Genomic DNA, 10,151 nt, shown 5'->3' with positions numbered 1-10,151 from the left:
GGGGTGCTCCCTCGTATAAGTTATCACGGTCGAAGTTATCCGGGAGGGGGTTATATCGACAATGACGACATACATACATGGTAAAATAATGGTATCGGGGAGGGGGTAGGTCGAACCCCCCCTCATGTTGAAGTTATCGGGACACGTGGTATATCGACAACGACATATCCGATAAAAAATAAGAAGACGAAGAAGAAATAAAAAGAGGAGAAAAAGATATTAATAGAGTAGAAGATTGAAGAAAAAAAGAAGAAAAAAAAGAGGAGAAGAAGAGAAAATAGAATCTATTCCTTTCTTCTTCTCCTCTTCTTTTTCTTCTTTTTTCTTCTTCTTATTTATTTCTCCTCTTCTTCCTCTCCTCTTCTTCTCCTTTCTTCCTCTTCTTATTTTCCTTTTTCCTCTCATTCTTTTGCTTCTTCTTCCTTTCCTAGCTAGATATATAAAACTTTTCTAAAAGTGTAATTTTTGCATGGAAAAAATGTTTTCTTCTCCAACATAAAAACAATTATGATAACAAGCATATACATCATCATATATAATAAAAAACAAGCATATATACATGAAAAAAAACAAGCATATATATCATCATATATATGAAAAAACAAGCATATATACATGGAAAAAAACAAGCATATATATCTCTAGGGTTTGGGGTGGCCTCGACAATGCTTCGAGGGTTTGGGGTGGCCTCAAGAGAGTTTGTCGGGTAGGGGCGCGGCAGGAGGGGGTAGGAGACCGACATTGTTTTTTTCTAGGGTTATATATATCGACCGCCCCTCATGTTGAAGTTATCGGGATGGGGTTATATCGACCCCCCCCTCGTGTTGAAGTTATCGGGAGGGGTATATCGACGATGACAGACCCGATAAAACATAAGAAAACGAAGAAGAAATAAAAAGAGGAGAAGAAGAAAGGAATAGAGGAGAATAAGAAAAAATAGAATATTTTCTATTTCTTCTTCTTCTCCTCTATTCCTTTCTTCTTCTACTCTTCCTTTTCTTCCTCTCCTCCTCTTCTCCTCTTCCTTTTATTCCTCTCCTCTTCTTCTCCTTTTTCCTCTTCTTATTTTCCTTTTTCGTCTCCTTCTTTTTCTTCTTCTTCCTTCTTCCTAGCCAGACATATAAAACTTCTCTAAAAATGTAACTTTTGCATATATAAAACTTTTTCTTCTTCTTCCTTCTTCCTCTTCCTTCTCCCTAAATATATAAAATTGTTCTAAAAATGAAACTAACCTAAAATGTACTAAACCAGAGAACATATATAGATAAAACTTTTCTAAAAATGTAACTTTTGCATATATGAACATATATACACAAAGAACATACAAACATATATACATTTTTATAAAAAAGCAAAATAAAAATCATTATATATATGAACAAAAAATCTGAAAAGAAGGCATATATCATATATACAAAATACATATACTCACATATATACATATACATATATATAATCTGGAAAAAACAAGCATATAATATATGAAAAAAACAAGGACGGGGGAGGGGCGCCGTCCGGACCAAGGTGAGGAGGGGCAGGGGCATGAGTTCGGCGTCAAGGACGGCGACGGGGCAGGGGGCGCGTGCTCAGGGCAGGGGCGACGACTGGCAAGGAAGGGGCGGGGCAGGGCGACGACAGGGGCGGGCCGGGGCGACGCACGTCGGGGCAGGATGGCGAGCGGTGACGGCGTTGGGCAAGGGCACGGGCGACGGCATCATGGCAGGGCTCGGCGGTGACGGTGTCGGGCAAGGGCGTGGGCGACGGCGTCGGGGCAGGGCTCGGCGGTGACGGCGACGAGGAGCAGCGTGGGGTGTCGGAGCAAAGAACAAGTGAATTTTGGAGAAACTGCTAAGTGTTTGCTTATATAGAAAAGGCTTTGGTCCCAGTTCGTGGCATCAACCAGGACCAATGCGACCCTTTAGTCTCGGTTGGTGCCACCAACCAGGACCAAAGGTCTCTTTTCAGCAGCCCAAAAGGCGGGAAGCGGCGGCCTTTTGGTCCCGGTTGGTGGCACCAACTGGGACTAAAGGGTGGCATTGGTCCTTTGGAAGCTTCTTCTTCAATATTTTCAGTAGCTTCTCAAATCCTTTTTCAGGCATAGCATTCTCTGTCTTCCACTACAACAATTCTAGTACGGTACCGAGCTTTGTGTTGCCATCTTCGCAATTGGGGTACATCCCTTTTTTGTGATCCTCTAACATGCGATCGAACTTCAGCTTCTCCTTTTGACTTTCGCATTGCGTCCTTGCATCGACAATGACCCAGCGGAGATCATCACCATCGGGCACATCGTCTGGTTCCTCATGATCTTCAGCAGCTTCCCCCGTTGCAGCATCATTGGGCACATCGTCTGGTTCCTCTTGATCTTCAGTAGCTTCCCCCGTTGCAGCATCACCGTATCGTTCCAGCATCACCGTATTCAGGGGGCACATAGTTGTCATCATCCTGTTCTTCTTTGCCGTCTTCCATCATAACCCCTATTTCTCCATGCCTCGTCCAAACATTATAGTGTGGCATGAAACCATTGTAAAGCAGGTGGGTGTGAAGGATTTTCCGGTCAGAGTAAGACTTCGTATTCCCACAGTTAGGGCATGGACAACACATAAAACCATTATGCTTGTTTGCCTCAGCCACTTCGAGAAAATCATGCACGCCCTTAATGTACTCGGAGGTGTGTCTGTCACCATACATCCATTGCCGGTTCATCTGCGTGCATTATATATAATTAAATGTGTCAAAAACCATTACAGAACATCATGAATAGATAATTAAGTGACCAAATTAATAGAAGTTCATCATCACATTAAAACCAAAGTACATACATAGTTCTCATCTAACAACATATAGCTCTCGAGAGCATCTAATTAATTAAACCATACATTGAAACTATGTAAAACATTTCAATGCGAAAACAAATGCGATCATAATCGCAACCAAGGTAACAATTGATCCAACAGCATAATGATACCAAGCCTCGGTATGAATGGCATATTTTCTAATCTTTCTCATCTTCAACCGCATTGCATCCATCTTGATCTTGTGATCATCGACGACATCCGCAACATGCAACTCCAATATCATCTTCTCCTCCTCAATTTTTTTTATTTTTTCTTTCAAGTAATTGTTTTCTTCTTCAACTAAATTTAACCTCTCGACAATAAGGTCGGTTGGAATTTCCGGTTGAACTACCTCCTACATAAATAAAATCTATGTCACGTTGGCCGGCATAATTTTCATAAACAATAAATGAACCAAATAGTTATAAAAAGTTAATATATACGACATCTGAATCATTGCCAGGACAAGGGCCGACGGGGGCGGATACCAAAACCATCGCACTATATAATAGCAAGCAATAATAAAAGTAAGAAAATTAGAAAAGTATCTATCTAAAGTAAGAATTTTTTCTTTCATAAAGAAGATAAGAACAAGAGGCTCACCACGGTGGTGCCGACGATGAGATCGGTGCGGGCGATCAACGGCGGTGAAGACAGGAATGGGACGTGACGGGCCGCTAAACCTAGACAAATCACGAGGAAAATGGAGCTTTGAGGTCGAGCTTCGAGAGGGGAAAGCTTAACTAGTGTGGCTTGGGCATTTCATCGAACACCTCATGTGCATAGGAGGTGAGCTAGAGCACCACAAAGCCCTCCCCTCGCCGGCCAGAGAAAAACTGAACACTAGAGTTCTCTTCTCGCGGGCGAGGGGTATATATAGGCACCTCATTGGTCCCGGTTCGTGGCATGAACCGGGACTAAAGGGAAGCCTGTGGTCCCGGTTCAAGACACCAACTGGGACCAATGGTGGTGGACCATGAACGAGGCACATTGGTCCCGGTTCGTCCCACCAACAGGGACCAAAGGGGCCAGACGAACCGGGACCAATGCCCCCACGAGGCCCGGCAGGCCCCTGGCCTCACGAACCGGGACCAATGCCCCCATGGGTCCCGGTTCTAGACTGAACCGGGACTAATGGGCTGACCCGGCCTGAACCAAAGCCCTCTTTTCTACTAGTGCGACGTGCTAAACTCCTTGAGGTCTCTCTCTGTCAGGAGACCCTTGGCCAAACTATGTCCGGCTAGAATGGGATGCGGATGACGACAAAATTCGCTCCCCAACCACCACCCACTTAGTAGCCACTGTCGATGATTTAACCGACATGCTCGACTTCGGCTCCGAAGACATTGACGGTGTGGACGACGATGCAGGAGACAAACAAGAACCACCGCCCACAGGGCGCTGGACTGCCACCTCATCATATGACATATACATGGTAGACACCCCCAAAGAAGGTGATGGCGACAAGACAGCGGAGGATAATCCCTCCAAGAAGCAATCCAAGCACCGACGTCAGCGGCGTCGCTCTAAGTCCCGCCATAGCAAAAGCAGCGATACCGGCACAAGAGACAATAACGCTCTGGATAGTGCCGAAGACAACGACAATCCCCTCCAGCCAGACCTCGAGCAGGACGTTGAACAAGCTAGCCCTCCAGAACAGGTAGCATACGGAGAATCAGAGGATGACAATTACATGCCTCTCTCCGAAGACAAGGTGAGCCTCGGCGACGAAGAATTTATCGTGCCTGAGGATCCCGTCGAGCAGGAGCGCTTCAAGCGCCGACTTATAGCCACGGCAAACAGCCTAAAGAAAAAGCAACAACAGCTTCGAGCTGATCAAGATCTGCTAGTGGATAGATGGACGGAAGTCCTTGCGGCCCAGGAATACGAACTCGAACGCCCAACTAAGAGTTACCCAAAGCGCAGGTTGCTACCCCAACTCGAGGAGGAAGCATTAAAACCTACATCACCAACATATGATGCGGCGGATCGGCCACCTCATGGCCGAGACAGAGGGGCATATCAGCCCGAAGTCCAGCCCGCACCCCGTCGCTAGACAACCAAAAACACTAAGGCCCAGGGCATGCTACCTCTTGAGCACTGCGTTGGATTGCCTTGAAGAGGAAAGGGTGATGCAGCAGAGTAGAGTAAGTATTTCCCTCAGTTTTTGAGAACCAAGCTATCAATCCAGTAGGAGGCTACACGCAAGTCCCTTGTACCTACATAAAACAAATAGCTCCACGCAACCAACGCGATTAGGGGTTGTCAATCCCTTCACGGTCACTTACGAGAGTGAGATCTGATAGAGATGATAGATAATATTTTTGGTATTTTTGGTATAAAGATGCAAAGTAAAATAAAAGAAAGTAAAAAAGCAAAGCGATAATAAAGTGATGGAAGATTGATATGATGAGAATAGACCCGGGGCCCATAGATTTCACTAGTGGCTTCTCTCAAGAGCATAAGTATTTTACTGTGGGTGAACGAATTACTATTGAGCAATTGACAGAATTGAGCATAGTTATGAGAATATCTAGGTATGATCATGAATATAGGCATCACGTCCGAGACAAGTAGACCGACTCCTGCATGCATCTACTACTATTACTCCACTCATCGACCGCTATCCAGCATGCATCTAGAGTATTAAGTTCAAGAAAACAGAGTAACGCCTTAAGCAAGATGATATGATGTAGAGGGATAAATTCATGCAATATGATAAAAAAACCATCCTGTTATCCTCGATGGCAACAATACAATACGTGCCTTGCTGCCCCTACTGTCACTGGGAAAGGACACTACAAGATTGAACCCAAAGCTAAGCACTTCTCCCATTGCAAGAAAGATCAATCTAGTAGGCCAAACCAAACTGATAATTTGTAGAGACTTGCAAAGATAACCAATCATACATAAAATAATTCAGAGAATATTCAAATATTGCTCATAGATAATCTTGATCCTAAACCCACAATTCATCGGTCTCAACAAACACACCGCAAAAAGAAGATTACATCGAATAGATCTCCACGAGAGAGGGGGAGAACATTGTATTGAGATCCAAAAAGAGAGAAGAAGCCATCTAGCTACTAACTATGGACCCGAAGGTCTGAGGTAAACTACTCACACTTCATCGGAGAGGCTATGGTGATGATGTAGAAGCCCTCCGTGGTGGATTCCCCTTCCGACGGAGCTCCGGAACAGGCCCCAAGATGGGATCTCGTGGGTACAGAAGGTTGGGGCGGTGGAATTAGGTTTTTGGCTCCGTATGTGATCATTTGGGGGTACGTAGGTATATATAGGAGGAAGGAGTACGTCGGTGGAGCAAAGGGGGGCCCACGAGGCAGGGGGCGCGCCCTACGGGGGTGGGCGCGCCCCCCACCCTTGTGGCCACCTGCCTTCTTTCTTGACATGGGGTCCAAGTCTCCTGGATCATGTTTGGTTAGAAAATCACGTTCGCGAAGGTTTCATTCCGTTTGGACTCCGTTTGATATTCTGTTTCTTCGAAACACTGAAATAGGCAAAAAAAACAACAATTCTGGGCTGGGCCTCCGGTTCATAGGTTAGTCCCAAAAGTAATATAAAAGTGAAAAATAAAGCCCAATATGGTCCAAAACAGTAGATAATATAGCATGGAGCAATCAAAAATTATAGATACGTTGGAGACGTATCAAGCATCCCCAAGCTTAATTCCTACTCGTCCTCGAGTAGGTAAATGATAAAAACAGAATTTTTGATGCGGAGTGCTACTTGGCATAATTTCAATGTAATTCTTCTTAATTGTGGTATGAACATTCAGATCCGAAAGATTCAAGACAAAAGTTTAATATTGACATAAAAATAATAATACTTCAAGCATACTAACTAAGCAATTATGTCTTCTCAAAATAACATGGCCAAAGAAAGTTCATCCCTACAAAATCATATAGTTTAGTCATGCTCCATTTTTGTCACACAAGAATGTTGTCATCATGCACAACCCCGATGACAAGCCAAGCAATTGTTTCATACTTTAGTAATCTCAAACTTTGTAAAACTTCACGCAATACATGAGCGTGGGCCATGGATATAGAACTATGGGTGGAATAGAATATGATGATGGGGGTTATGTGGAGAAGACAAAAAGGAGAAAGTCCCACATCAACAAGGCTAATCAATGGGCTATGGAGATGCCCATCGATTGATGTTAATGCAAGGAGTAGGGATTGCCATGCAACGGATGCACTAGAGCTATAAATGAATGGAAGCTCAACAAAAGAAACTAAGTGGGTGTGCATCCAACTTGCTTGCTCACGAAGACCTAGGGCATTTGAGGAAGCCCATTGTTGGAATATACAAGCCAAGTTCTATAATGAAAAATTCCCACTAGTATATGAAAGTGACAAAACAAGAGACTCTCTATCATGAAGATTATGGTGCTACTTTGAAGCACAAGTGTGGGAAAAAGGATAGTAGCATTGCCCCTTTTTATATTATTTTTTGGGCCTTCTTTTTTTCTTTTTTGACCTTTCTCTTTTTTTGGGACAATGCTTTATTAAATGATGATCATCACACTTCTATTTATTTACAACTCAATGATTACAACTCGATACTAGAACAAAGCATGACTCTATATGAATGCCTCCGACGGTGTACCGGGATATGCAATGAATCAAGAGTGACATGTATGAAAGAATTATGAACGGTGGCTTTGTCACAGATACTATGTCAACTACATGATCATGCTAAGCAATATGACAATGATGACTATGTCAAGAAAAACGGAACGGTGGACAGTTGCATGGCAATATATCTCGGAATGGCTATGGAAATGCCATAATAGGTAGGTATGGTGGCTGTTTTGAGGAAGATATAAGGAGGTTTATGTGTGAAAGAGCGTATCATATCACGGGGTTTGGATGCACCGGTGAAGTTTTCACCAACTCTCAATGTGAGAAAGGGCAATGCACGGTACCGAAGAGGCTAGCAATGATGGAAGGGTGAGAGTGCGTATAATCCATTGACTCAACATTAGTCATAAAGAACTCACATACTTATTGCAAAAATCTACAAGCCATCAAAAACCAAAGTACTACGCGCATGCTCTTAGGGGGATAGATTGGTAGGAAAAGACCATCGCTCGTCCCCGACCGCCACTCATAAGGAGGACAATTAAATAACACGTCATGTTTCAAATTTGTTACATAACGTTTACCATACGTGCATGCTACAGGACTTGCAAACTTCAACACAAGCATTTCTCAAATTCACAACTACTCAACTAGCACAACTTTGATATTATCACCTCCATATCTCAAAACAGTTATCAGGCATCAAACTTTTCTTAGTATTCAACGCACTCAAAAGAAGGTTTTACAAATCTTGAATACCAAGCATATTAAGATTTTTAAGCAAATTACCATGCTATTAAGACTCTCAAAATAATCTAAGTGAATCATGAGAGATCAATAGTTTCTATAAAACAAATCCACCATTGTGCTCTAAAAGATATAAGTGAAGCACTAGAGCAAAACTATATAGCTCAAAAGATATATGTGAAGCACAAAGAGTATTCTAAGAAATTCCAATTCATGTATGGTTCTCTCAAAAGGTGTGTATAGCAAGGATGATTGTGGTAAACTAAAAAGCAACGACTAAAATCATACAAGATGCTCCAAGCAAAAGACATATCATGTGGTGAATAAAAATATAGCTCCAAGTAAAGTTATCGATGGAAGTAGACGAAAGAGGGGATGCCTTCCGGGGCATCCCCAAGCTTTGACTTTTTGGTGTCCTTGCATTATCTTGGGGGTACCATGGGCATCCCCAAGCTTAGGCTCTTGCCACTCCTTGTTCCATAATCCATCAAAAGATTTCACCCAAAACTTGAAAACTTCACAACACAAAATTCAACAGAAATCTCGTGAGCTCCATTAGCGAAAGAAAACAAAAGACCACTTCAAGGTACTTTAATGAACTCATTCTTTATTTATATTGGTGTTAAACCTACTGTATTCCAACTTCTCTATGGTTTATAAACTATTTTACTAGCCATAGATTCATCAAAATAAGCAAACAACATGCGAAAAACAGAATCTGTCAAAAACAGAATAGTCTGTAGTAATCTGTAACTAACGTAAACTTCTGGAACTCAAAACATTCAGCCAAAATAGGACAACCTAGGCAATTTCTTTATTGATCAGCATCCATTGGAATCACTACTTTTTCACGTTCTGGTAATTTTTAACAATTGTTTTCGTGAATAGGAAGTTTCTGGAAATTACAGCAAGATCAAATAACTATCATCCAAGAAGATCCTATAGGTTTAACTTGGCACAAACACTAATTAAAACATAAAACCACATCTAAACATAGGGTAGATGGATTATTTATTCCTAAACATAAGTAAAAGCACAAAAACTAAAAATAAAATCGGGTAGCCTCCCAACAAGCGCTATCGTTTAATGCCCCTAGCGAGGCAATACATAAGTAGCTCTCATGATAGATTCATGTGGTAATTTTATTTTCGTCCTAGGGAAGTGTTCCATGCCTTTCTTTAATGGAAATTGGAATCTAATATTCCCTTCCTTCATATAATTAATTGCACCAATCGTTCTAAGGAAAGGTCTACCAAGAATAATAGGACAAGAAGGATTGCAATCTATATCAAGAATGATAAAATCTACGGGCACATATTTCCTATTTGCAACAATAAGAACATCATTAATTCTTCCCATAGGTTTCTTAATAGTGGAATCCGCGAGGTGCAAGTTTAGAGAGCAATCATCAAAATCACGGAAATCTAGCAAATCACACAAAGTTTTGGGAATAGTGGAAATGCTAGCACCCTGTAAGTGCATCTAGTGCCACCCCTAGTTGGTTTTGGAGTATTGACGACAAACCTAGTTGAGGGACTAATGTGTTTGTGAGAATTGCAGGATAACACAGGTAGAAGTCCCTCATTGATTCGGTTTTCCTACCAGAGATGACCCCTAAAAATGTATGAAGACATTGATGTCAAAGGTGGTATATGAAGATATTCTCATTGAAGACTATGACAAGAGAAGACATCGCATGAAGCCTATGGAGCTAGAAGACTTAGATCTTTTGTAGTTCTGTTTCTTCTTTGTTGAGTCATAGGAACCACCGTACTGTTAAGTGGGGTCCAAGAGAACCAGTCAGAATGACTGAAGTGATGCTTAACCAAAACAAACCTATGTCTTCGAGTGAAGAGTATGAGAGCGAATCTTGTCCAGAGTCGGACAAGTCAGCTTTGCTTGTAGCCCAAGTAAAGTTGTCGTGTGAGTTTGAAATCTGACCGTTGAAACACGTGTCAGT

The sequence above is a fragment of the Triticum dicoccoides genome, chromosome 3A (assembly GCF_002162155.2).
Source record: "Triticum dicoccoides isolate Atlit2015 ecotype Zavitan chromosome 3A, WEW_v2.0, whole genome shotgun sequence".
In the NCBI taxonomy this organism is placed as follows: domain Eukaryota; kingdom Viridiplantae; phylum Streptophyta; class Magnoliopsida; order Poales; family Poaceae; genus Triticum; species Triticum dicoccoides.
The sequence above is the reverse complement of the archived record's forward strand: the minus strand, read 5'-3'. Positions refer to the sequence as shown.